General features: G+C 48.7%; 1 protein-coding gene across 1 annotated transcript in view; it reads left to right on the top strand.

Moving 5' to 3' along the window:
* Positions 1–1,557: 1,557 nt before the first annotated feature.
* Positions 1,558–27,884, top strand: part of LOC119461676 (sal-like protein 3) — a 118,014-nt gene continuing 91,687 nt past the window's right edge. The window contains exon 1 of the mRNA XM_037723046.2: positions 1,558–2,057. The gene's annotated coding sequence lies outside the window, so the exon portion shown is untranslated. The remainder of the gene's footprint in view (positions 2,058–27,884) is intronic.

Raw genomic sequence — 27,884 nt, 5'->3', positions numbered from 1 at the left:
CACACAGTACGCACACAGAAGCGACAAGTGACGCGCGCGCTCAGGTGGCCCTGTTACGGACGCAGAACAATTACTTGTGACGTCAGGACCCATACGTAGACGTTATGCACGCTTCCCCAACTGACAGACGGAATCGCAGCTGCCGCGACGAGCACAAGCGGAATAGACACAGCTGTTCGTCTAAGACGCAAGATAGAACCGAGGGAGAGAGTAGTATAGAGGTTGAGGAAAAGAGAAAAGATGCATGTTTCTGCAGCCCGTCTCAGCATCGAGGGAGAAAGCGTCTACCGGTTCAGTTAGCAAGAGAAAGCATTAAGAGAGGGGAAAACAAAACGCGAAGGCGTGATACGCAGTCACGCGCGTCTCTCAACGGCGGGGCGAGGTTCTTCAGAGAAATGCACTTCCTCCTTACAGCTGCCCTTCTAACGCTGCGTGCGCCGCTCGGAGTAGTGTTATGCATATATTTTGCAACTGGCACACACAAGCGATTGCTTTTCTTGACCGCCACGAGACTTTTGACGCGCGTCCGCGTCCCGTGACGCCCGCTGTTACGTCAGCTCTCGAGTCTCGGGCTTTCCTCGAGTTCAGCGAAGCGCGGCGACGTTTATTTGTTTGTATTTTCGAGGGACGGCGCCCTCCATTCTTCCTCGCTCACACCCGGAAATAAAAAAGAAAAATCCCGGCGGCCACGAGCATCACAAACACCCAAATGACGGGGCCCCCGCCCGCGCGCGTATTACAGGTCGGTTGTTTGCGAGCGCGTTCGATCGACGACCCACTCGGTCTCGCACGCCGGCGCAGCTCGGCGCGGCCAGCAATGCCGGAACGTCGTCCCCCGGCCTTTGCACGGCGGCCAGCCAAGCGCTGCTGCGCCACCGCAACCCCGATTCTTCCGGGAGCCGCTACGCGGCTGCTGCGCGCGCCCACGGCGGCGCCGCCGAGTCAACCCCGCTCTCCTTTTGCGCGTGTTTTTATTTTTCCTCTTCGGCTCGTGCCAGCCACGCAATGCACCCCTGGCTGCTCGGTGCAGACAAGGACAAGCGCATACAAGCGCTCGACTACACTCTAGCTCAACGAAAGCGAGAGAGAAGCGGCGGCGCGGATCACCTGACGTCACCTGTCGGGGAAGAGGGAAGCACGGTTTCTGACCACCAGGTCCTCAACATGGTTCAACCGGTTCGATGAGGCTTCCGAGCCGTGCACGTCGTTGACGCGCTGTTTACAACGACTATTTAGGCCCCGCTTCGCGGCGGCGTCGGGCAGCATCGCGGTACCTTTGACGCGTAATAAAAACGGGAGAAATGATGCCAGTTTCTAGGTGCAGGTGTCGCGAGAATCGCGCATTATATTCAAATTGGCCGTAACGGGCACACGAAGGCAGGAGGAGAGTTTCTCAACCGGCGGGATTACGAAACTGCGGTAACGCGCTCACCTGACTGCCGATGCCAGGCCTACCTGGCGGTGCACCTGCGAGGCCGTTTCAAGGTGAGCGCGCGCCAATGGGCCCGAAGGCGTCGGCGCGTCTACGCAACGGGAGACCAGATGGCGCCACGGCCGTGCGCCGTTCGCTGCTCGTTGGCCTCGCCGGACGGCGCAGACGAGTTCCTGGCGAACCGTTCGCGACTGTAAACATGGACATGGCGCCGGGCGGGCGTCGTCGTCGTATTATTTCCAGCGGCCCCCCTTCCCTCGTACGCCGTCGCTGACGGGCTTTCCTATGACGTCAGCGCTCAAGGTTGTTTGTAAATCTGTGGCATTCTGTGCTGCTGCTGCGACGAAACGACGCGGTGGCTGTGGTAGTGCGTGCGTGGTGTGTTTGTGCGCTACGACCAAGAGGGCTATCCCTGGCGCGAGTTCGTGAATGGTGTCGGTGGCCGTGCGTGAGGCGACGATGAGTGCGAGCGCGGCGAGGCCGCCGCCGAAGCCCGGATACGACGCCGCGTCCGGCACGACCACAGCAGCGCGACGACGACGAGCCTGGGCTGCGTGCGCGCCGCGGGCCCGACAGCCGTGCCACGTCGAGGAGCAAGCCTTCTTCCCACGACTCGCAGCAGCAGGCAAGTCGAAGGTTCAGCTACACGCGAAAGCGCGCCCGCCTGGCTCGTGATCGCGCTCGGCCTTGCGATCCAGAACTCGCGATCGCTGCCCGATGTGGGAGAACGGCGGGTTTCTCCCCGAATTCGGCCGCACAGCGAAGGAACGGGGTGCTGGTGGGCCGGGCGAGGCGTGAGTCACGGGGCTCCGCCGTTGGGAAATACCTTATTTACCATGCATGCCATTGGAGGGGTGGGCGAGAAGGTGGTTGTGTGTGTGTGTGCTTGCGAGAGTGAGAGCGGTTTGATGTGGGAAAGGAGAGGGAGAGCGTGCCCGGGGACGCCGCCGTCTTCTCGTCTGCCGAGGGGGCAGCTGGCCAAGCTTGCACGGCCTCGCCTGTGTGCCCCGAAGCGGTTTGCGGCAGCGTGCCTAGCTCTGCCGACGGGCTCTCTGGCACCGGCGAGTGTAGGGTTGCTTTTCGCTTCTGGTTTTGTTTCGTCCTCTCCCTCCGCCGGGCCGCAGCCTTCGAGCACCCACTAGCCAGTCAGTGGCGGGGAGGCAACCCTATCGCTTCGCCTATCGCGCACAAAACATCCCGGCGACGTCGGTTGAGGCGGCGGCCGACGCCGAGCGATGTCGCGTCGCGGGCGTTTTTGTTATTTCTTTTCCTTCCCTCCCTCGTTCCATCGTTCCTGCGTGTCACCTCGTTCGTCCTGCCTCCGTACTATTACGCACGGGCGAGCGAGGGAGGGTGCGTTTCGGTTTGCGTGTCCGGCCGGCGGCGGCGGTAGACTCGGGGAAACTCCGGCGCGCCAGCCAGCCAGCGGCGGCTGCGTCGCTTCGCCTCCGACGTCAGCGCTGGTCGTTGCCCGAGGCGACGGCGCAGCCTTCGTTCGACCTAGGGTCAGTGTGCCTCCGGCCGAGATCTGACGGAATGGGCGCGCGAGAGGCCGACGGGTCTCGTTAAATCAGGCCGTAAAACTGCTGCACCGGCGTATCCGCCGGATTCCAATTGCAGCTGTCGCGCTAGCCGTGTTTGCAGCATGCATGGCGTCGACGAGTGTCGTATTCGTTGCTCTCCCGGCGGTGGCAGTTGAGAAGTGGTTATGGTGCTCGGGCCTAAACTGACCCGTTTAGGCCCGAGCTTGTTTGGAATCGAGGTCTCGTTCAGCCTGTTTCTAGTGTCGCAAGAACCTCTCGAATGTATACAGCACGCGTTAGCTAGGCCGAAGTTGGCAGCAGTAAAGTGATTGCTGATTGGTGTATTGAACAAAAAAAAAAAAAAATAGGAAAGAGATAACTGGAGCAACGTTTTGGCAACTATTGGTGTCGTTAGTGTTTTCGTGTAGCATGAAGTTCCGCGTAATGAGCAGGCAGGTTCGTTCTGCTAACCGACACACTTGATTACGTCTGCGCGCAATGAAATAAGTATATTCGACATCGATCATTGCTCAGCACGGTCCTAGATTGTGTCTCTGCTTGTACACATTGACATGTGCTGTGTCGAGTGATTGAGATGTCTACTTGCACACTTGTAGCGCTTAGAAATGCCAGGGAGGCATGCTCTACACGACGAAACTCGCGCAGAAGCTATACGACGACGAACCGAACGAACGAACGTTTTCCACGCCGAGTTGCGACCGTTGACTACCAACCAACCCACGAAAACGGGCGAAAGAGGCGAAGAAATCTGTTTGTTCACTTTCAAAGATGCCGACAGTCGGCAAACCGAAATCGGCTGACTGTCGTCGTACTGCAAACGCGCCTTTGCATAGCCGCTATATAGATGGTGATGTGTGCGCGACCAAACGAGAGATTCGAACCCTTGGTAATACGGCGGCCATACAAGCTCCTGCGGAAAGCCGGAGTGTCTCTCGATAAACATGCGTGGTGGGGCGCAACTAAGACGTCGCGTGTCAAGCAGTTTTCTGGGTTTTTTTTTTTTTTTCTTTTTTTTTTTTAACGAAAACACGACCCTCGAGCCAGGACGGGACTCCTCCGCTGGGCTTCTGCGTTCGGACAAGGTCTTGTGCGCTTGGCGCGTGCTCTAATTATAGGCGCGCTAACGCAATGGCCGTCGCCGCGTTTTGCTATCTGACACCACTCGGAGTGAAGCACCGTCGTTGAAGGACCGCGATGAGGCCCGCGGCAAGAGGAACCTTCATTAGCTCGGGCCCCAACTCCGATGTCGCCTATTCAAATGCATGCAAAACGCAGAAACGTTTTTCTGAGATAACCACTGGGCCGATTTTAATGAAATTTTTTGCATTTGAGAGAGAAAGTTAAACTCTGGTGACTTTTGGAAGCGGAATTTCGATTTAGGACCTACAGTTTCTTTTAATGGAATTTTCAATAATTGGTACGTTTGAAAAAAAAAATAGAAGCACGAAGTTTACAAATTCGTAGCTCTGCACCTATATAAAAGATATCGCAGTTCTGTAAACTGCATCCATTAGGGCATCCAAAGCGGACAAATTTGGTATCTCACTTTACATCTTACGTGAATTCGTTACATTGTTTACAAGCGTTTTGCAAAGGTTCTACTCTAAAATTAGTGGTCTGCTTGAGGGCCATGTACAATATAACAATTTTGTCCGCTTTAGATGTACTATTAGATGCAGTTCACAGAATTGTGATATAATTTCTCATTGCCGATTTACAGAATTGTAAACTTCAGTTTCGTTTTCCGTAAATTTGCGATTTTTGTCAATTTTTATTGAAAAGTTGACAAATCTGAGTGTAACAGTGATATCACTTCTTGCGGGGGCCGTCTTCAAGAGCTGTCCGAGCAGCGTTATCGGCGTGCTCGTCACCCAGAATGCCGCAGTGACCTGGCAGCCATTGAAACGCGATGCGACGCCCTTTCTGGAGAAGTCAAGGTATGAATGAGCTCTCTGAGCTCGAAGACCAGTTGTTCGTGTGGCCCGTGCAGCAGGGCTGAGGATAAAAACGGCATCGCCGCTTTCGAATCGATGAATACAGACTATCTTCTAGGGTATTTTTCTTGGCTGACCAGGCGAAGTGCAGCATGAAGGGTTGCAATTCCTGCAGCCTTCGGGATCGTCGGGTGGCACGTACCAAATGTGGGGACCCTCGCTGGGAAAACGATGACTCCTGCAGTACCCTCGAGAGTGGCCGACACATCAGTGTATAAATGTGGACGTGATCGATGTATCTTTCATTGCCAAAGGAGCAGAGATAGCTGTTTTAAGGGGTACTGACGTGGTATTTTCCACTATTTATTTCTTGCGCTAAATGAAACTCCTGGCCCTCTAAAGCCTAGAAGAAATAGTGACAAGCCTCGAGCGCCGTTAATAATGTTAGAGCTTTTCTACGGCTAGTTTCGGTTTCGTTTCCAGGTGGATACTGTGTGTACTACGATACCATAGAGTTAGTTTATGATACAGTATGTGGGCCCTCGCAGCGAGTAGCAGCATACGAGGCTACCGAGCGAGCCGGAGCAAGTGTCACCAACGTCCTGCTCCCACATGACCGCATATTATGTCGTGACGTCACAATATGCCATCACGACATTTTGAGAATAGCCGACAACATCATGTCAGTAGCCCTTTAGGAGCAGGAGATTGCAGCTCGATTTTTTTTTCTTTTTTTTTCTGATTCCTGGTACGGTGAGGTTCACTCCGGGTCGAAACAAATGCCGATGAGCTGGAAGTCGATGGCTTACTTGCCGGAGTGAATCTTGTTGGAAGACTGGTGCCATGAGCAGAGATCGTAGCACATAACGACTTGTGCGGCCTTTCTGGTAGTTATGGAGGCGAGATGGTGGGAACAGACTCGGGCAAGGTGCCTAATGTGCACTCTCAGCACTTCCACCGCATTGTGTGCTTGTATTGGGTGGTCACGTCCGATTGCGATAGTTGCCACTGTTGAAGCGCATCTTGGCAAACCGAGACAGACCCTGAGAGCCCGAGCTTGATTAGTCCGTATAGTGCGCCAACATTTCTCCTGCAAGTGTCAGCCAGTACGGGTAAGCTGTACCTCAAAAAAGAAAAAAAGTGGCTCATTGGTTTGTCGTGGTATCGTAATAGGAACTACTATTTTATTTCTTGAAGCTAATGGTCCTGCATGTAGCGTTCAGGAGTCCGCGAGGCACATCTAAGTTCATAGCTGTAACTGGACCTTGAAACATTACCTAGCACTCACCACTGTTTCGTATGGTGCAACTATGGTGCAAACCCCTTGTATACGGATGTGGGCGCAATCCGGAAGAGGTCGGAACGTTTTACCCGTCATCGATATCATGTGTCGTGGCCGGTTGGCTAACGGATAGGTCGCATTTCGCTAGGAGCAACGCCGGAACGCCCCATGATCGTCTTTTCGTAGAAAGAACGTCGTTTGTCCAGAAAATGTGTGTAGGAGGAGGACTGGGGGGAAGGATAAATGGAGGTGATTACGCTCTCAGACGCCGCTCGCAGCTGATTGCGACACAGCGGGCTCCGGTTGTGGCTGCAGAGATAAGACCACGTGCGTGGCACTTGACACGTTTGCTCCGAGCGATGTGCTATCGGGGCGGCCTTTCTCTCTCATTTATAATTTATTCTCTTATCGCTGCTGCAGTCGAGTGGCGCAGTGCAAAGTGGGCGGACAGGCCGACCTGCAGGTCGCGGATTAGCTTTTTCATATGTTGCAACAACTTCTTACCTGCTGTATCTGTGAAGCAGAGTATACTTCTTTCTTCTTTCTGGGGTTTTACGAGCCAAAGCCAGTTCTGATTATGAGGAACGCCGTAGTGGAGGGCTCCGGATTAACTTTGACCACCTGGGGTTCTTTAACGTGCACTACAACGCAAGTACACGGGCGTTTTTGCATTTCGCCTCCATCGAAATGCGGCCGCCGCGGCCGGGATTCGATCCCGCGATCTGGTGCTCAGCAGCGCAACGCCTTAGCTGACTGAGCCACCGCGGCGTATAACTATAATCATATACGGGAGTTACAGCTTTGACCCCTCGTAAGCTATAATCCGCAAAACACGGCAAGAAGAGTGTATAGGCATCGTATAGTCGGATTATCATAGACCTCACAGAAGGCTGTAGACCATTATGGCTGGTGATTGCGCTCTCGTATTGAGTCGCTAATTGAAGTGTGAAATTTGTGCGCACTTTTTATCCAGCGGATTGACGGCACTAGGCAACACCATCTAGATAGCACAGGCCTACGCTCTCCGATCTATGAGGTCATGCTACCCGGCCCGAAATTTCAATTGCCAAGGCTGGCGCGACGAGAGCGGTGACGTCAAAATCACTGTTGCTTACATTTTCTATGGCAGTCGGCCCAAGTCACGTCATGATCGGAGTGCGTAGGCCTTGTGCAATCTAGGTGGTGTTGGAATAGGTATCCCACTTAAAAACAATGCAGATCAAAACTCGCTTTTTATAATCTACGTTAGGCGTTGAATTGACACGCTATGAAGAGAGACGGCATGCGAGCGATTTTATTTTCAACTCTACTCGCAACAGTACTGCTTACATTTTTCTTTTGTGTGCGTGTGTGTGTTTGTTTTCTCGTTTGGCTTCGCAGTTAACACTATAATGTAGCTTTTTGTGTTCTGCGCCGCGTTTTGCAGCGCATGCAAATACGGGCCTGCCTCACGAGACATTTGTTCTTGGCTTTGAGAGTACACTTCGGTCCTATGCGTGTTACAACTGCAAATGCGACTCTCCCACAATGCATGGGAGTCTGTGTATGCATGCTTAGCTTTATCCACGCTCTGTGTATGACAAAGCGCCCACGCTGCGGATTACACCATATATAACAATGCTAAACCATCGGTAAACTTACTGTCGGCAGAATTGATTGTATTGTCACGGGGTAGTGACGGTCAATGACACAGTAGCCAAACTGTGAATCCGTGAAACTAACGTTTTATTGGGCGAACTTGTTTTGCAATACTGTGTCATTGACCGTCAATACCACGTGGCATTTGGTGGAGGTGCTGGGTAGCGAACTGTGAATGACGAAACTAAGTTTTTTTTTTTTTTTATTTGGCGAACCTGGGCCCACAAAAGCAAGTTACAGTCGAAGCACGATGATAGCGGCGAACACAGTCGGCAATCGTCGAAATCTGATCTGCGGGAGAAGCGCGCGTCGGCTTTTATAGATGCGTCAAAGAAGGTTCCACAGTAATCCCTCGTGCCCGTGTGTCTTGCAGAAAGCACTACACAATTCGCGTCGCTCAGACAATCATATTGCATAAGCGTCGGTGACAACGGACAACGGATAGAAGCATCGATAACGTTCCGATACGTGCAGGCGCGTCCTTCGCCGAGCGATAACGTTTAACATTTGTTAGCCGGTGAAAAGCGGTCACCGGCGAAAGATAAACAAGTACACGTCTCAATATGTTTAAACTTTCGATGTTGTAAAAGAGACTTCCGATAGTATTACTATCGATAGCGCTATCGATCGTATTGCGATATTTCCCTATGAAATTATCGATCGTGTACAAAAAAAAAACGATGCTATTGCGACAGTTCGCTTTTGACAGTGCGACCGATAGTTTTGTCATTCTTAATCCTTGGCTAGTGATGTACCACGCACACTTAACGATAGCTGACTATCGATAACACTCAGTTTATGCGATTGGAAACAAGGAAAAAGTTGCTGATTTTATCTTGCAGTCTTTGCGTGCCGTATATAGGTAGGTCGCGTGATCTTACATCGCCGATAATGCGCTACCGATAGTTCGATAATAGCTAGACATATCGGTATGGCGATAGTACTATCGACACTTTTGCAACACTATAATATACCATCTGCGAGATCGGCCCAGTTTTTGACTACACCGTCTCCGCGATCTGCCGAGAGTCTACCATTACTTTGTCATCGGGATCCGGCTAGATTATTATACTTATGTCATACTACAGGCCCTATAGAAGTCCATGCAGGAAGAGCAACAAATATACGAATATATATATAAATGCTATGTTTACAAATGTCACCAAATACTATCATCAAATAACTAGCGAATAAAGCTTATATCCAAAATAATGTGAAAGAATGAATAAAAATAAAACATGGCACACGTCATTATATAGAACTTCAAGCCGCATTCAGAGGTTGGAAAACAGGCAATGCACATCATACCATGGGAACCATATACTTGATCTCGCGAGCAACAGCCATTTCACGAAGGCTGTAACAAAGGAAGTTTTGAAGACAAGCAAAACCGGTTAAAAATGTGTATAAAAGGTGAAAATGCGCTTTAAAAAAGATAGTCCGGACAAAAGAAAGGACACTCGGCGAGAAACCATCCGAGTATAGACATGCCAAAAACCCGCGTGAAGTAGTGAAAGAAAAGTTCGATTTAAAAGTGATTGCTAAAAAAAAAAAAAAAAAAAAAAAAAAAAAAAAGCTGAAGCGAAATGCCGCTCAGTGGCGCAAGCGTCATTCTCGGCACCCGAGAATTCACGTTGCAAAGAGAGAAAGGATGCCTGGATACGGAACGGTCAATGAGCAGCAGTGCAATATAATGCTGTTCACATTTTCACCTACAGCAGCAGTTTTAAAGTTAGGAAGTGGAGTTGCCGACCTTTCCTATATATATTACGCCGTTATTGAAGGGTCGTGTCCTCATCGTGAAGAAAAAAAAAAGAAAAAAAAAAACAGCTTGGAGGACGCTTAAGCTTCGCCTTTAAGAGTGAAACGCGATAGCATCCAAAGATCCTTGACTGCTTTTCGCGCTTCCCGGCAATTGCAGCTTACGTAACCGTAACGTTTAGCAGGAAACGCTAGCGGTGAACGCTATGCATGAAGGCGCGCTTCTGGTATGAACGCGGCCTCGTGCGTAGGCCGATCTTCTGTTATTGTTTTGCACTTTTAATATTTAATTCTGAGAAGATTTAACATAAAACGCATGCGCGGTTGGTGTTTTGTTTCATGACACTTGTTTGTGGGCTGTCATTCTCAAAATTCTCAGGAATAACTTTGTCAGAGAGAAAGAGCGAGAGAGGAAAGGCAGGGAGGTTAACCAGAAGAGCGTTTCCGGTTTGCTACCCTACACTTTTCTCTCTCTCTCTCTGTCTCTCTCTTTGCACTATTTCCAACCCCTATATAACTTTGTCAAGATTGTAAGACAAGCTATGAGCAACTTCAGTGATAAAATAGTGTGGTAATATATAACCCGCATATACCGCATGTCATATAGCATGGCACGGCATATATATATATATACGCGGATTTTCGCTCACGGGACGCCGACGCCGGATTTTCTGCGACACGGTGCCCTTAACGCTCTCGCGTTAAAACAAGAAAGCAAAAAAAAAAAAAAAAATTGGAGAACCCATGTGCATGTTGAGATCTATATGAATCGAAGCTCTAGTAAGATATTCCATTAAATGCTGCGCAATTCACGCTGATGCTTAACACGTTATATCCTAATGTGTCACGTGTTTGTGTGTAATGTGTGCTACTCTAGTGTGTTAATTAATACTGTAGTCCCTGTGAACGCCTCCGCGTCGCGTCATCCTCCAAGGTCGTGTGCACACCTATATAGCCAAACGACTGGTTTTCGTATGCGGGCATCTTTCGCGCATTTCTATTTCCCTTCGCTAAACCGATGCCCCAGTGCGTTCCCGCCCTCGGTAGATAATAGAGGAACCTCGGGATTTTTTGTTTGTGTGTTCACTTTTGCAGCCTTAGAAAACAGCAGGCGGCAAAAATGCCGTCGATCGTTGGACCGCAGCAGTGCGCCGAAATGAAAAAAAAGGGCAAAAAAAAGAAAAAAATATAAGAATAATAAAAAAAAAGGGGGGGGGGGGGAGGAAGAAAAAGCTAAAGAAAAGAAAAAAGAATGATGTAAATGTTACTCCCTCGGTTTCACGACAGCTGCGAATGCAGTGTTGATGAGTATATATATATACTGTGCGGCTTAACTTATATATATATATATATATATGCACTGTGCGCGGCTTCACTTTGCGAGCGCGTCTACTGGGAATCTTCGTGAAAAAAGGTCAGCGCTTTGCATCCATTTCTCCTGTTTAGCGCTTAGTCCCCGAAGAAATACCGCAAGCAGACTCGTGTACTGGGATCGAGGTGCAGGTTAAAGACCCCGTGTTGTAGAAATTCATCCGCATTCAATACACTGCCGAGTCCAGTTTTTTTTTTTTTTTTTTTTGACGTTAATCCCCGCCATATTAAAATTTGAAAGCGAAACAAAAACGTCGCTTTATGCATTGAGGTTGGAACGCCAATGCATTTCTCCGCAAAGTTGGGCAATTAATATCTAGAAACTGGTGTGATCCGGAGAATTCGTTCCGAGTGCATCTGCATTGCGATCGCCACGGCTTGAATTGTAAATTTCAATATGGGCCATAATTAAGGTAATTAGTAAAAACACTTTATTAGTGAAGTTTTGTTAATTAGTAGATTATGCATTTCACTTTTTTTGTGCAAGTAACGTCCGCCTCTTCGAGCAGACCAGCTCACGAACTAGAATTGTGCGTATCTTCCACAGGCAACCTTTAAAAATATTTGAAAGTGTTCGCTGAAACACCCGGCATAATACTTTATTGGGTCTGGGCCACTGATGCATAGTCCATCTGCTTAATGTCCCATTAATATGTATAGCGGTTCCGTTAATAGGCATCGAAGCGCATTTCGAAGAGCAAAGTTGATGCTCGTCGCTTCAGCGCCGTTGTGTATATAGAGAGAAATCAGCTGCGCGTTTCCTCTCGTACTGAACAGCTGGAATTTCACTGCTGGCGTCGCGGGGCGTCGTCTGCACTGCACGCAACTGCGCTGGTTTCACAACGACACACAGTGGCCGTCTGCTGCCGATCGAGTCTGAAGTGCGCAAGCGCGCGACGGACGCGTGGCTTTGCGCGCGCCTGTTGCATCAGCGGCACACACGACTCTCGCGGCGGCGCGACGCACTTTCTCTGACGTCATCGTTTCGCGCAGGCTTTTTTTTTTTTTTTTTTTATATCTGTCACTCGCCGGGCAGCCGAGGAGTCTCTCCCCCTATGGAGCGGTTGAAAAGAGCACGTATAAGAAGAGTGATTAAAAAAAAAAACAGATCCCACGCCCTGTGGGAATCGATGTTATGCGAAGCACTGTGCGGGGAGCCTACCAAGTTAACGAAACGACCATGAGAGCACCAAGACGTAGGTGGCTCTTTCATGACACGCATGTCATGACATTCAAGTCCTCAGGAGTCCCTTTAGCTACACCTAAGGGACCTTAAGGCGACAGCCTTAGTCCTGCTCATGACTATGACTTCGACCTTTAGCCTTTTCCTTCACTTAGTACCACATCCGAACCGATTCCATTGGTTTTTGAGTGTTTATCTTTTTTTCGCTGAGTCATTCTCATTTTTGCTGAGTCACGGTCATGACTAGGACTTCGACCACAATCCTTTAGTGTTTCCTTGACCTCGTACCCACATCAGAACCCATTTCAGTGGTTTTTGTGTTAATCTTTTTTCGCTGAGTCATTGTAGTCATGCTCATGACTATGCCTTCTACCATCATCCTTTAGTGTTTGCTTCCCTTAATACCCACGTCCGAACCCATTTCAGTGCTTTTGAGTGTTAAATAGTTTTTCGCTGGGTCACTGTCATTTTAGGCGGCTGTTTTATGACCTACGTGACACGCATGTCATGACATTCATGTCATGACCTATCATTTATGTTCGCTATACACCGTTGTTATACTATGCCAATTTTGGTACCTACCAAGTTAACGAAACGACCGTGAGAGCACCAAGACGTAGACAGCTGTTTCATGGCCTACATGACACACATGTCATGATATTCATGCCATGACCTGTCATTTATGTTCGTCATACACTCTTGTCATACTATGCCAATTTTGGTAAATACCAAGTTAACGAAACGACCGTGAGAGCTCCAACACGTAGTCGGCTAGATAGATAGATAGATAGATAGATAGATAGATAGATAGATAGATAGATAGATAGATAGATAGATAGATAGATAGATAGATAGATAGATAGATAGATAGATAGATAGATAGATACTATCAAAGTAGCAAACGATCGCTCATTTAAAAGAATGCTTTGACACTTTCGAATTGTCATTGTTTTGGGCTCTATAAAGGTCCGGACATTTTGAACTCCTGAAAAAAAAAAAAGAAAGAAATGCTGCAGGCAAGCGTCGGAGTGCTCTGAATAAATTATTGTAATAATATATACTTGCCTCTACGAACCAGTTTGCGTGCTCAGGAGGCGGTTGCGCCATGACGTCATGATTCATTAACATGCGCCGTTGCCGCGATCGCGGCCAATGACGCAGCCAGAAGTAGAGAGTAGACTCCCTAGCCAGAAGAAACGTGCGCGGCACTCTCGTTTACTTTTTTTTTTTAATTTCGATAACAATTATATGGACACTCGAGGCGCGTTCGCGCTACGGGCTCCACCGTGACCGCGTCCTGTTTCTGTCGGGAGCTCACGTGATCTGCCGTGGGTGCCAGGGCGCGAGTATGTGCACAGGCAAGCCGATGAGGCTGCATGGTGGCTTCACGCGCGCCCACTGCTGGGGATCACATGATCTGAGAGGCGGCACATGTTGAAACGGTGAAGCGAGCGATAGCACGGAACCTTCGATCGCTTTGGTACAAACACGCAGCTTTGTGACCGCGACATCTCTCTTCATGTGTGTCTTTCGAAGCCCGTGACATCACGTTTCTTTGGTTAGCAAGCGAATGTTTACTGCGATTCATATTACCTGTAAAACTACGAGCCTTACTTCCTGCAATAGTCCACCACTTAGCTATCGCTGCTCAGTCATCATCCGCCTTCCGGGCGGAGCTACTCGTCCTTTTTAAGCATGAAATGCCTTTAGCTCCCGTTGTCGGCGACACGAGATCATCCGGGCAACCATGCAGTCAAAAGTTGAGAAAATGCGGTCTCTGGCCCGCACCCCTTTGTACAGGACCGCATTACGTACGCTAGTTATTTCCCAAACAAGTTACAAAAAATATTGCTTCCGTTTTCTTCCTAATGTTTGTTCACAATGTCACTCACGCTGTAACTTCTAGTACGCTCAAGTTTTATTTTTCATTTCCAATAGCGACCTTCAAAAAAAAAAAAAAAAAACAGATTGAGGGCAGCATACCTCTTTTGGCGCTGAGACAGGGTTGCCTGTGCTCTTTTGAACGCCAGCTGGTCCGTGAGTCGTAAGGGGTCCGCGACAAGAACAATAATTAGCGACAGACGCTGAGTGCGCTGCACTGTTGGAAGTAGAAAAGCGGTTGAAGGCGGCGGCACCACAGGCAGCAAAAGGCGCCAAATGGTAGTCATTTCATGCTTACTTCTACATATAGTCTAATTACGGGAGAGCCAGCATTTCCTTTTATTGCGATAGCAATTAAATCGACACTCAAGGCGCATTTCTGCCGTCGCAGTTGCCGTGAGGTTCCGTATAAAGTCCGAGGGCGATGAAATCGTCGCCGCGCGCCGCATGCTGTCTGTATGTGCGAGTGAAAGCGTGCGAGGGTGAGCCGGCGATCGCGGCTCAGTCTTGCACCCGCCGGGGCCGCAGGGCTCCGCAAGGCTCCGGAGGGGGGGGGGGGGGGGGGGGTGTTATGGAGCTCGGCAGTTTGTGCGGGGTGTTGTATACGCCATGCAGACTCCGAGAACGGTGGCGTCCGTGCTTGTATTTCTGAGGCTATACAGCAGGCAGTACTAGCTGTATAGTGGCCCACGGCGACATTGTGCGCATGGGAAAGAACAAATCGTTCATGAGAAGATGGCGGCGGTGTCCACTGTAAGCCCGCGTGCTGCTATAAATGCGGTAAATGAGTTCAAAGCCGGACGGAACCGGTGAAGTCTGCCGACGATTGCTCTGTACATCACTCGCGATATTTCGGCCGTGTTCCAATACTCGCCCTAGATTGCTAAGCGTAGACAGCGGCAATCGTAACTCTCGTTCCGATTCTGACCAAGCCAGCCAAAAGACAGGTTGGCAAAGACAGCATCGAAGCCGAGAACCGCGGTTGTCGCGCAGACGATACAGTTCCTGAACAAACATGCGGAGTAATTCGCTTATGCGAAATTGTTATACCAGCCGTTCGGTAAGCATGTCTCGCTTTAGGCAGCCTACGCATTCGCTCTCTCTAGTTAGACGAGGTAATTTATTATTTGACCACTCTCACCATGTTTCGATTCCTTCAAAACGATGCGCGGTGCTGTGGCATTGCCCTTATAGCTCACTTTCAACGAGCACTCTATGTGCATCTCGGATGTGCTGTTCGATGTTTGTTTGTTTTATTGATGTCATTGTCAGCGTCCACCAGTATTAATTCATTCATTCATTCATTCATTCATTCATTCATTCATTCATTCATTCATTCATTCATTCATTCATATACTTCAAGGTTCCCAGAGCGATATTACATGAGGGGTGGGCGAAAAAAGGGCAACGGTTCTCAGTTAACGTGTTAAGTAATCACTCTCTATGGCAGTTTTAAACCGGGTGCAATCTGTTAACATGGGGATGTGGGCGGGAAGGTAATTCCAGTCTTGTGCGGTATGTAGAAAAAAAAAAAAAGACTTCTGGAAGGTCTTTGTACGGGTCCATGTAGAGGTAATTGTAGTTTCCTTTGTTTCTCACCTACAACTTTTTAAGTTCACTTGTTAACGGCGTTACATGTATGAAATAATGTAAAGAAGACTTTTGTTGCCGAACAGACCACACGGAAGTTATCATTTGACTTTTTCTTCTTCTTTTTTTTTCTAAATCCTCAATACTCGGTATTTGATTGGATATTCGGAGGTCGTTCTTTCTCGAACATTCGTAATTAGATTCGAAAACTGTTGCTATACTCGAACACCCCAACAGCAATAAGCGATCCTTGCCGTCTATACCGATGCGAACTGGCGAATATATGCATACATATATACAAGCACTGTGTGTATAGTGCATGTGACAGGCGGTGTGACAGATGGTGTGCGAGGTTGCGAAACATCTGTAGCATGCACGGTGCGCCTGCGGAATGTACGTCCTGTTATGAAAATCGCTCGTCGAAAATGCGGTCGCTAATTGGCGAAAACGACGCGACGCGCGTTTCGGTTGGCGTTGCGACATGCTGCTTTTTCAGTACGTCGAGTTGAGACTATTTGTACGGCGCAAAATGTCGCATCGACGGTCGTATCGGTATGTACGCGCCATTGCCGGAAAAGAATGCGAGCAAGAGTCGCTGCAGTTGTTACCAGGGGTGACCGTGGCTTTCGCCTGTGTTCGGCGTTTTCTGTACAGGTGCGGACGGCGACTGTCTCTATACGCATTGCGAGTCATTTGTAACTGCATGTTTGTGTGAGGGGGGGGGGGGGGGGATCGAAGCTTAAGTGGGAGTAACGCTTTCACTTGCGGCGATGAAGGTCGCCGTGCGACGGCGTGGTCGACATACCAAATGTATGTGCAACGCAACGTCTGTCACAGCCCAGAATTTGATTTGAAATCTAATGGTTAATGACATAAAAATAGAAGTTACCTTGCCTACATCTCATCCAAATATAAAACAGCTTTTTGTAGAAAATAATAAGTTCTTTTTAAGCAGACATTTATAATTTTTGTGTCGCATGTATACCGGCTGCGCGTCGGATCGAGTTCAGTATATATGGCTGCGGCGGGCAACGCTGACGCAGCTTTCACGAGCTTCGGAAAGTTTCGTCAGTGAGAACAGCCAGCCGCGTAACGCAGGAGCTGCTGCGTTCGAGCGCGGCCGTGAGCCTTCCAAACGGTGCGATGTCTTGGATGGATATCCACACTTGTGGGACTGGCATACACCTGTGAAGGATTTTTTTTTTTTTTGTCTTTGCTTATCTGAGAAACCATGAGCGAGGTTCCCCCAGTTTATAAAACGTGATGCCACGCATTCTGCGTCTTTTTTTTTTTTCAGATCACGCGCTAGACATTTTTGATAACGTCCGCCACCACATGCATGCCGTATTAACGCGATAGCGTTTAGGGCCCCCGTTTCGCTGAAAATCCGGCGTCGGCAACCGGTGTGCGATCGCGGGTGGCGGAGCAAATCATCCAACCATATCGACCGCGCGTGCCCTCCATGTGAACGTGTTGCAAGGTTTTGGGGAACAAAAATTGAATTTCTCACAGTGAATTCCGTCGGCAAAATGGAAAAGCGTCGTATTGTAATTTGAATGTACGAGAAAACATAATTCTGCTACGAGGATACTCAAACACAAACCCCTTTTCCAACATTTCTACCAGACCTGCGCGCGTCGGGGCAATAGCAAACAATTAATAAAGCAATAAAAAAGGTGCTAGGGCCTTCACATTTTAATGTAAGACCACTTATATTGCCCCTGAAAAAACGTCTTTCCAGCAAAGCATTTCAGTTTAAAAGTGAAGCCGACATCGGTGTAAGCTTGGTCTTTGGAAGCTGGCTTTCCCACGTGCAGTGTTGCAGTGAATGAAGCCTACTTGCCGTATGCAAACGATGCGATGTGAACGGGTCCTGATAACGCTATCGCGTTCTACTCTTAAAGGCGAAGCTTAAGCGTCACCAATTTTTGTTTAGTGGAGCGCCGTAGTACACTAAGCAATTCGTGCGTGCGTGTGTGTGTGTGTGTGTGTGTGTGTGTGTGTGTGTGTGTGTGTGTGTGTGTGTGTGTGTGTGTGTGTGTGTGTGTGTGTGTGTGTGTGTGTGTGTGTGTGTGTGTGTGTGTGTGTGTGTGTGTGTGTGAACCGTGCGTTATACGTAAACCTCATATGTTGAGACATCTTTTTTGCCCGCATTTTCATTTTTCGCTCGCCAGCTCTTGCGGCGTGTTTTTTGTCGCACGTAGTGTGAACGTACTACATCCTTTGGGCTCTCGGAATACGTCGTCGACCAGGTAATCCGCAGACGGTACAAGTTTGCGAACAAACTCACTCAATATGCAGAGCGGAGCGAACTGTGCACGGCCCAGGTAGCTCTCTAATGCACAAGAGAGAGACGTTTATTAAATAAATAAAAAAAAGTATATGTACATATATTACAGGCAATCCCAGTTGTTTTTCCTGCGAGGTGCCTAGGTTATGTGAATTGTTTCGCTCCTTATTAGGTAGAGCAGCAAGCTGTCATATATAGCTTTGCGTTGTGCAGGGGTCTCTCTTGGAAGGATCCAGTCGTTTAGTGTGACGACTGAGCTCTGTAGCCTGCTGGGCTACAGAGCTCTAATGCACAAGAAATAGACACATTTAGTAGAGTGTTATTCACTATCCGCTCCGCTCAGGCGCTCGTAACAGTCTGCACACAGCTGCTAATCGGGAGCGTTAATGCGCGTGCGCAGCCACGCTCGTGCTGGCAACGGAAAGCGAAACGCAGGCCTCGCTCCGCTGCCGAGTCAACGGAGCGGAGGAGCATTTACGCTCGGAGCGGCGGCTGCGTTTATTTGAGCGAATACTTTTCTTCTGCTTTCGCCCGTTTTAAAGTGATAGCGTTAAGGGCCCCGTGTCGCAGAAAATCTGGTGTCGGCGTCGTAGCCGGCGTTGGCGTCCCGTGTGCGAAAATTGCCGTATATGTTTTATACGGCACTAAATTCCTTCTTCTGTCACCAGAGTTGCTCGTATACCTTGTCTTACATTCTGTCTAAAATTGTTCCTCGGGATTCTCGAGAATGACAGCCCACAAACGAATGTCAGGAAAAAAAATACAGAAAAACAACGACAGCGCATGTCTTTTATGTTAAATCTTCTCAGCCTGAAATATTAATAGTGCGAAACTATATAACAGAAACTTGAAAATGCTGCAATGTTTTTGGCGCGGCTGTGTACGACCTCTGGGATCGGCCCACGCAAGAGGCGGCGTTTTTACCAGAAAGCTCGCCTTCATACATAGCGTTCGCCGCCAGCGTTTCCCGGCAAACATTACGGTTACATAAGCTGCAGGTGGCGGGAAGCGTGAGAAGTAATCGGGGATCATTGAATGCTGTCGCGTTCCACTCTTAAAGGCGAAGCTCAAGCGTCCTCCAAAGCTGTTTTTGTTCTTACAGCCAAGCGTACCGTGCGAAGCGCTTATCGAAAATGTGAAGTGAAGGCTGTTAATTCTCTGCAGCGCCTGAGAGCGTGAAATGCAAGCGGCGCGTACGACGTGTTTGCAACGGTCAGCTAAAGCTGTCTAATGTTTCATCGTACGCGCGTGAGCAAGCGCAAACGGGCCAGGGATTGCGTGATGGAGCCGATTTTCTCCTGTTCCTGTAAATCTAACTGGAAATTGAGGACTGCAGTCTAAACTTGGCATTGCGAACTCTCCAGTGTGCTCGTCAGTTTTACTTTATGCACGGTAATTACCAAGCAATTCAGTTCTTTCGGTGACGTACGCTGCGGTCCGTATGATTTTGCTCGCGGGCGTACGTCGTACTGAGTGCTAACGAGGTGCCTTCCTTAATTAAAGGGGCCCTGGCACACTTTTCCGAGTTGTCGCAGAATGGCCTGGCAGTTAAAGCACGCCGTTCCGCAAATCTCATGCCGCAAAAATGTTTCGAATCCATCCACTATATAAGTGGAGTTATCGCGCCGATACCCGGCTTTCTCTTTTCGTCTCCGGTGGCGCGTTGGAAGCTCCGCAGCGAAGAAGCCGAGAGGGCAAAGCCCCGGCCAAATGTCGCGGCGGTGAAAGCGCTCGTCGCGGTTCCCCACTGCGGCGGCGCATTTTTCGTTCCTTTAACTCAACATTAGCAATTATGTATTACCGAGAATGCTTTCGCGGTCGCGAAATCAGCCGGTAGCGTCGGTCGACCAGCTGCTTTCGATGACGACACTGCGGATGCGAGAGCAAGCGTCTGCTTTTGACACGGAGATTGTAAATGCCCTGTTTCATGTAGTGCAACAATATTTGGATCACGCGTTCACAGGAGCCTCGTTAACAGCTAAACAACGTTTTGTTTTTCGGTTTTTTTTTTTATTACTGCGTTCTAAACGCGTTTCAGGGCCCCATTTAACAGTGGAGGGCCCTGTGTTCTCGGGGCGAACAGCGCCAATGCGCGCTTGCCTGCATACGTTATAGTTCTTTGTCAGCCAACAATTGCTACTCGGCGATGCGCAAGTCGCGCCCAGTCCTGTCTCATCGTTTGCTCGGCAAGGCGACGGTTATTTCGCATCGAGTGTCGGTCGGATAAATATTCTGCTATATATGAGTGATTATCGACGCCTGGTGTCATTCATATAGAAGGGCATTCGAGACACGAAAGGTCATAAATCGAGGCGGCGTTTAAGAAATGTTGCTTGGACGTGTGCACAACCAGCGGTGTTCGTTAAGCGTTTGCAGCTAGCCGGGCCATGATGGGCCATATATATATATATGGCCCTTATGGTGTTTGTCCCTCATGGCCCTCATAGTGTATATATGGCCCTCATGGTGCCCTTGGTGTTATTGTTTGTTGGCTTCTTATGATATGCTTATATATATATATGAGAGAGACCTTGTTGACATTTCAGGAGTACCAAACAACTTACTGGCGGCTTTTTTTTTCTTTTTGATGCATACACATATTGATGAATCGTCACTGATCTGAATCTTGCGCTGAACATTCCGCAGTAGTATTTCTTTAGTTATTGAGCGTTGGCGAGTTATCGGCTGCCGAGAGACGGCCGTAGGCAACAGATCGAACCTGAATGACTAGTTTCCCTGTGGAGTTCGAGAAAAATATTTTGCAGTCGCTCCGTATTCTCCATCGCCTATGCGTATATAGTTAAGCAATCGAAGCGCTAAAGAAATCGTCGCCGATCGCTATATATATACACATAGAGTTTGACACTCTAAAACCTAGAGGGAAATGTGGCGCTGCTGCGCCGTGGTATGCAAGGGAATGCCGGTGTATTGTGGATTCGGATTGGCATCGTTCTTCGAGAGCCCGAACGCCTTGAAGACGCGCCTGGCTAGCACCGTTCTGTCTATCACAATGATTCATTTCCTGCTAAAACAGCACGTAAAAAACTGCTTTAGCTTTATTATTACACAAAAACATGTTTTGCTTAATTTCTAGAGACATACTATTGAATGCACAATTCTATGAAACGTAAAAAGTATCAGCTGGCCGCTAAAGTTGGAGGGCAGACAAGATTCTTGCTCGCTTTGGAACAACTGGTCGTCTGTTCTTGCTTTTCTTCGCTTGATGCTGCATTGTAGGTGAGTAAACTTTATTGAGAGATGTAATATGGGTGAATGAAAGCCTTTTATGTGGATTTTATTTTAAGAACGCGTTATTTGTGTTGCCATATCCACGTTTTAGACGAAGCCTCGTACAACACCAGCCAACACAAGCCTCGCAGACACATATCCCGTCATTCCCATGAGGGCACGGCAGCCCTTTAAGAAACTCGCGTAGACGGTGGCGCCAGTTTACCCTCTAGGTGTTATAGTGAGAAACTCTCTCTCTCTCTCTCTCTCTCTATATATATATATATATATATATATATATATACTACATTACATGTAGTCTCGATCCCGGAACTGCTGGCGACGCCGCAGCTTGCGCCGTTGCCAGAGCGTGTAAAAAAGGACGTCCTTGTCGTAAGGGGGGAGGGGCGACCGACGGCGTCGCTCTGCACGTCGCTCCAAGCAAGTGGCAAGCGCATCGTCTATGTGTGTGTGTGTGTGTACGCTATATGCTGACTGCGCATGTGTAACGGCGCACGCACTCCCGAGGAAGACGTCATGCGGCGAAGCTTGGCTTGACAGAGTCCGACCTCTCTCTCTTTTGTTCTTCGGCTTCTCTACGCTTTCTTTCCTTTCTTTCTTTTGTGCGGCTTCGGCGCAACAGGTGGGCGAAATGCAAAGCAGCGACGCTGCAGGAAGCGAAGACAGCTGCGACGTCACCGCCCGCGGTTCTGCACAATCGAGAACGCGCGCACATGCGCGCGACAGGGTCTTATACGCCTTGAAAGACTCGTCTCAGTTATGGCGCTTTTATTTCTTTTTTCCAGGGAGTTCGTAGGTCATTTTACTTTGTTCTTCCTTTGTCCTTCACGCTGACTGTTCCAGGAACTCACTTGCTCGCAGCTCGTCTATTGCCTTTTTGTTTTTGGTTTGCTTTTCTTCATCTTTAAAACGTGAAGCTATCGATATACGAAAGAGAGATAGAGATATATATATAAATAGAAAAAAAAAAAGGCGCGCATGTCACGCATGTTTTCGGATGCGCTGGCATTGTGCGTCGTTTCCTTAATTCCTAGTATCCGTGTTTGTGCCTCTCTTGCTGCGTTTAGTTCAGTGCACCTCTGACCGCTGTTCGACCTTGCGCTGCAGCCTACTCTGAATGTTTTCTGCACTCGAGGACAGCATTATGTGGCAACAAAGGGAAATATATACGCGGCGAACAAAGCGCGAACGTACGCGTGGCAGCGATCCTGAAGATATTCCCGCAGTCTCGTTCGTGTTTGTTCAAAGGAGCCCTGAAGCATGTAGGCTCCCTACCCTGAACCACTCTCTGTCGAAGTCGAGTAATGCATTTGATGCTAAAATAGACTATTTCAGAAATGTTTTGCGTAAAAAAAAAGTACTTCGATGCGCACAGCATAAGCGGAATTATTGACAATCAAACATCTCGTAAGCGGTGCTTCCGCTCCTTCTTCGATGACTTGCACTGCGAAGGCTACCGCGACACGGGGGGCGGGCTCACAACGATCTTCCTACTGAACGTCACCGTGGCGCGCAGTTCAAATTTTTTTATTAATTATGTGGACACTCCAAGCGGATTTTTGCCGTCGCCGTCGCCGTGAGGTTTCGTATGAAGTCCACCGGCGATGAAATCGTCGCCGCGCGCGGTATGCTGTATGTGCCCGTGAAAGCGCGCGAGGGACGCGCGCTTTCACGGGGAGTGAACGCACGATACATCGCACGCTGTAGTGTTGTAACATAGCGAGAGCTGCGCTAAATTTAGCAAGCTTTTGGTCACCTTTACGGCAACGTTGCCTTGTTAAAATCTTAGCGACTTCCTGTGTGATTTTATTTAGTGATTTCATTAGCTAGCAAATTGCCCTGGTGAAACACCTCAAGGGACTTGATCTGAGCTGAATGCCTCGCCCCCGTTTTATCCTAAGGAGGATGGATATGTGTGTACTTTTAGAGACGTACCTTAGAGGCTATTGGTAAACCTTTTGGGTGCATCAAATCAGCTTTTCTGTGTACTAAACACAGTGTTGAGATCTGATACCATATGTGATAAGCGGGCGTTGTTATCCCTCTTCACATTCTCACCGTTGGCAAGTCGCCACCGCTGGTGGTAGCGTAAAGCTATAGTTTAAGACGTGAATAAGGCGTCTAGGAACAATTAAACCGTAAGCAAGGAATATTTTCAAGTAATTCTCATCATGAAAGCAGGAAAATATGAAATTCTTAGTAAGGGATCGCCGTCATCGTTGCTTAGATACTTTCTGCTAAAGATGGACTGCTTTAGGCCGCTATCTGGCAACTTTGTCAACAAAACAGTTGCCAACGCTGGCACGCTGCTGCGTAACGGTGAGGGTGATGAACGGACAGAGGAAACCAAGTTTCGAGCTCATAACTGCTGTCGCGGTGGAAGAGGGAGGCGCGGGTAGGCGAGCCTAACGCGTGCCAATTATATTCTAGCCCGTATTCAATAGGGCACGATGTAATGATAACGTATTGCTCGGAGAAAGCAACCGGTATAGTCAGTCGGGATAATTAATAAGCGGGGGGGGAGCTCGGTCGGCGACGGGGAATTAGACACGCTCGGGCGAGATTCAGAAACGAGGAATTAGGTCTACAGCCTATACCTGGCTCAGTTGAATGCTAATTGGAGATCTGCGGGAGAGCCTTTCTCTAAGTGTACCTAATTAGGCTGCTGCTGATGATGTTGAGTGGCCCTTATCTTTTATTTTATTTATGATTTTTTTTTCTGAGGGGGGTATTTGTGTGTGCACGCGTTTATCATTTATCACTGGGCGCGCGTTGGCTAGCAGAACTTACTGCCGTGGCGGTGGGTGTGTAGCATCCATCAAAAGCGCAGGTGTTACCTAGTGCTTGAAATATAAGAACAGGCAACTGGCCAATAAACGGTCGTGTACATAAGGAGTTGAGACCCTCCTTGTGTACTCATTTACTGTTGTTACTCCACTTATGGGCACAGTGTATGACTTCGGGCGAGTTCATTCGTTGTTTTTTTACATTGATTTTGAAATCAATCGAACGATAAATGGCTGAAATCTGTCTGGCTATGTGACGAATACATCGGAGTTTATGTCGATGTGATGCCGTAGTCGCGATTGGCGACCGACGACCTCTTCAAGGCCACCGGGAAGGACGCGAATTTCAACGAAGGCATGCAGTAATGCTGCAGAGCCTGTAAGTGTGCCGCCCCTGCTTCCTACTTGTTCGGTATTAATAAAGCCGTCCGCTACAGAGGCCTCCTAGAGCATAAAGAGAGAGACGGACACAGATATTCCTTTCTTTGTGTGTGTGTGTGTGTGTGTGTGTGTGTGTGTGTGTGTGTGTGTGTGTGTGTGTGTGTGTGTGTGTGTGTGTGTGTGTGTGTGTGCTCTTTCTGATCTAAGTACCGTGCACCAATTGACTAGCCCGACAGCAAACTCTCCCGATAATCCCCGAGTCGGTAACAATAGCGAACCTGCGTTATAGTATCGCTTTCTACACAGTATCGCTGTACTGACGCGGCGTGCGTTTATGTAGCCACGTGCGTCGCGTGCCGAGTTACACTACCGCGTTTACATACGCTGGCGTCACAGAGTCAAGTGCGGCAGAAAAAAAAGTAAAGAAAATAAAAGCGATGCGGCGTAGCCTTTGTAGTGGCCGGAAAGCGGGGATCGAGTTTATATAAGCGGGCGAGCGAGCCTGTACGTCTGAGAGACGGGGTTCGCGAACCGTCGAGTGACCGCACTGGGCGGAAAGCGGCGGAGGACGAACGCCGCATGCGCGGTGGAGTGCGCCGTGACCTTGACCACTTTCTGGAATGACGGCGCTGTCGATCCTGCTTGTGCAAGGGGCAACATGGCGCGCACCGAAGGCACGGACATACTCAACGCGCGCGGTAACATTTAATTGCGTAAGTGCACGTTCTGGAATTTTGAGGGGACACGTAAGATCAAGGGAATATCAAGTTCAGTTCTCTCTCTCTCTCTCTCTCTCTCTCTCTCCTTTTTCCCTCGCGTTCCAACGACCTGAGGGTGTCAAAGCAAACAGTTGCCAAGCTTAAGGAGCTTTCACACACAGTACGTAATGACCGCTTTGGCAAATAATACGAATGTCCGAGGCAAGAAAGATGTAAAGACTATTCTAACATATTTACTAATACATGTTTATACCGAGAAAAAAAGATTATTGCAAGGAACATTGGTAATTTAATATTACGCACTATACCAACAACTGAACACATAAACTACGACACATATTTTCTACACAGAGACATCTAAAGGCTTAATAAATAGAAACACGTGAAGAAGTGAACTGTATATTTAAATTACCCTACTACTATACGCAAAAGAAGAAAAGTAAGAACGCCACTCTTACTGTGAAAGAAGGCGTTATAAGATAGAAAACACGCAAGGACGAAATACGGGTGGATATAAACGCCACCTTGAGGTTACCGCCCACCATGTCGCCCTGACGTCATCCATTTCGACGGCATATCTGCTCTGGGTCGTGGTTGATTCTTTATCGGCAAAGATGAAGTACACATATATTTCATTCTAAAGGAGCCAAAGGCTCGGCCTTGTAAAGTTTAAGGAATTTTCCCCGGCGCAGATAAGGTTCGAATACCAGAACATATTCCGCCGCCGCGGCCTCCATGCCCGAACTCCATACTGTTTTTTTTTTTTTTTTTCGTCATGACTGTGTCCGCCGTCGCGGCCTTGGGGTTTGCGGAGAAGTTTCTTCAGAAAGCGTGCGTTGCTTAGAATTCCTTGTCTGGCCCGGCATTCTCAGAGCATTTCTCAAGTGCGTAAAATTTTCTCACGAGGGTTTATTTATTTATTTATTTATTTATTTATTTATTTATTTATTTATTTATTTATTTATTTATTTATTCATACCGACCGCACCAAATATTGGTCGCACGTGCCACTTGTGGCATTAAAAACCCTGCATCGATCATTGATTTATACCCCAAGCGTCCCATCGAAGGACATCACGTGAGAGACGGGGACGTGGAAGGTCGCAATTGATGTCGACAACGTTACAAGGATGATTTACCACACTCGATGACACATCTGAAGCCCACCGGATCGCTGGTCAATGCCGTCTGTGTCGGGAGGTCATTTCAGTCTAGGGCGGTTCAGATAAATCAATGCACGAACGTAGGAGTGCAGCCTCGTGGCTGGTCGCGGTGTTCGGATGGCCTCTGCGATGTACACAGAGGGTGCTAGTTGAATCAACTGACTGTCACGTGATAGAAAAGAAAGGGGGGAAATGTAATAGAGAAATATAGTATCTCTGATATCTGTAAACTGTAATTTGATCTTTCAGCCCAAACAAGTGCAATTGTATCTCCTCTCGGAATTAGAAGGACCAGTGCCGCGTAACACTTGCAATTAAATTCCTTTCTACCGCATGTTGAATTAAGGCCAAAATCATAGCACGACGAATTAATGGCGCCGGCCAGTCCGTATATCCTCCTCAGACGCGAAAACAGCTTAGGGGCGTAAACGCTTTTCAAGTCGGTTATTCTTAGCTATTAGCATGTTACGAGCGTGAAAAAAAAAAAAAAAAAAAGATTGATTGTAGATGCATGCAAGCGTTATGTGCCGGAAGCATCTCTACGTGTAGTGCGTACAGAAAGTAACCGTCTGTTCATTTTACTTGTCGTAATCACCCAAACACAGATAATATGAAGGCATAACGTCACGTGGCAGGTTGGCATGTTGATAATGCATCCTGGATTTTCATGTCCTGAGTTGTCTCCGGATTTTTTTTTTTTTTTTCAATCCTTCGTATTCAATTTGTTGTCTCTGTTGCGGCCACTTCTTTTGGTGACTCCGGGTTGTGTACATGTACCCACAATCACGCTGTACTTCGATGCTATCTCTCTTTTCTCCACCCCGTGTCCTCGCTTTTGAGGCACAGGTGTTTGTCGTCGTAATGGGGAGGCCGCGTTTACGGAAGTATGAGCCATTCATTGTCTTACGTAACGGACAGAGTTAATTTTGAAGCAATTTAATTTCGAAGAATCGCAAGCGGAAATGGGGGGCGGGCGAATGCTACTAACCACGCCGCCGAGCAAACTCGAGGCATCGAACGCGAGCGATAAACGGCGCACTGCGGGCATACCGTCAGTGACGTCATTCTCTCCATCGCGGCCGAACGTGTGCGTAACCTCATAATAGAGAAACGCTTTAACGAATGAACCCCGCGGGATTAACCCAGTGATAAACACCGGGGCAGCACGTTTCAGCTTTGCCGGTTAACAACCTTCACGGAGTGGAAGGGCCGACGAGTTTTTTTCCCCCAGTACTTAAGGCGTTCGTCAAACGCCCGAGTAAAATGTGACGAAAAGTTCGTTTCTCGTTGTGTCCGTGTTTGCACTCCTGGCTTTCAGTAGCATTAAGAAAAGTGGGGATCGAGCGCCACCTCGCGGTGGTCGCGCTAGACACGTACACGCATACCCCGTGCCCTTTCGAGCGGCGGCGGCGTGGGGGCGCCGTTACGGTATGCGCGAGCCGTAACCGAGATCGGGCGAGCCAGACGGCCGAAGGCTGCATTGGGGCAGCGGCGGCGGCGACAACACGGCCGAGCGAAGGGCGACTTGTTTTTCGCGCCGGCGGGGCTCTCGCGCGAGGCCAGGGCTTCCCATCGTAGCCAAGGCGTTCCGTTTCCTCCTCGCCTCGCAAACAGCGCCCAGGGTCGCGCGCGCACCGCGGGGCGATGCTTATCGCTTAAGCGGCCACATCGAACGGCGAC

Source organism: Dermacentor silvarum, chromosome 8 (assembly GCF_013339745.2).
Source record: "Dermacentor silvarum isolate Dsil-2018 chromosome 8, BIME_Dsil_1.4, whole genome shotgun sequence".
In the NCBI taxonomy this organism is placed as follows: domain Eukaryota; kingdom Metazoa; phylum Arthropoda; class Arachnida; order Ixodida; family Ixodidae; genus Dermacentor; species Dermacentor silvarum.
Note: the sequence above shows the minus strand (reverse complement) of the source record. Positions and strands in the feature narration are given on the sequence as shown.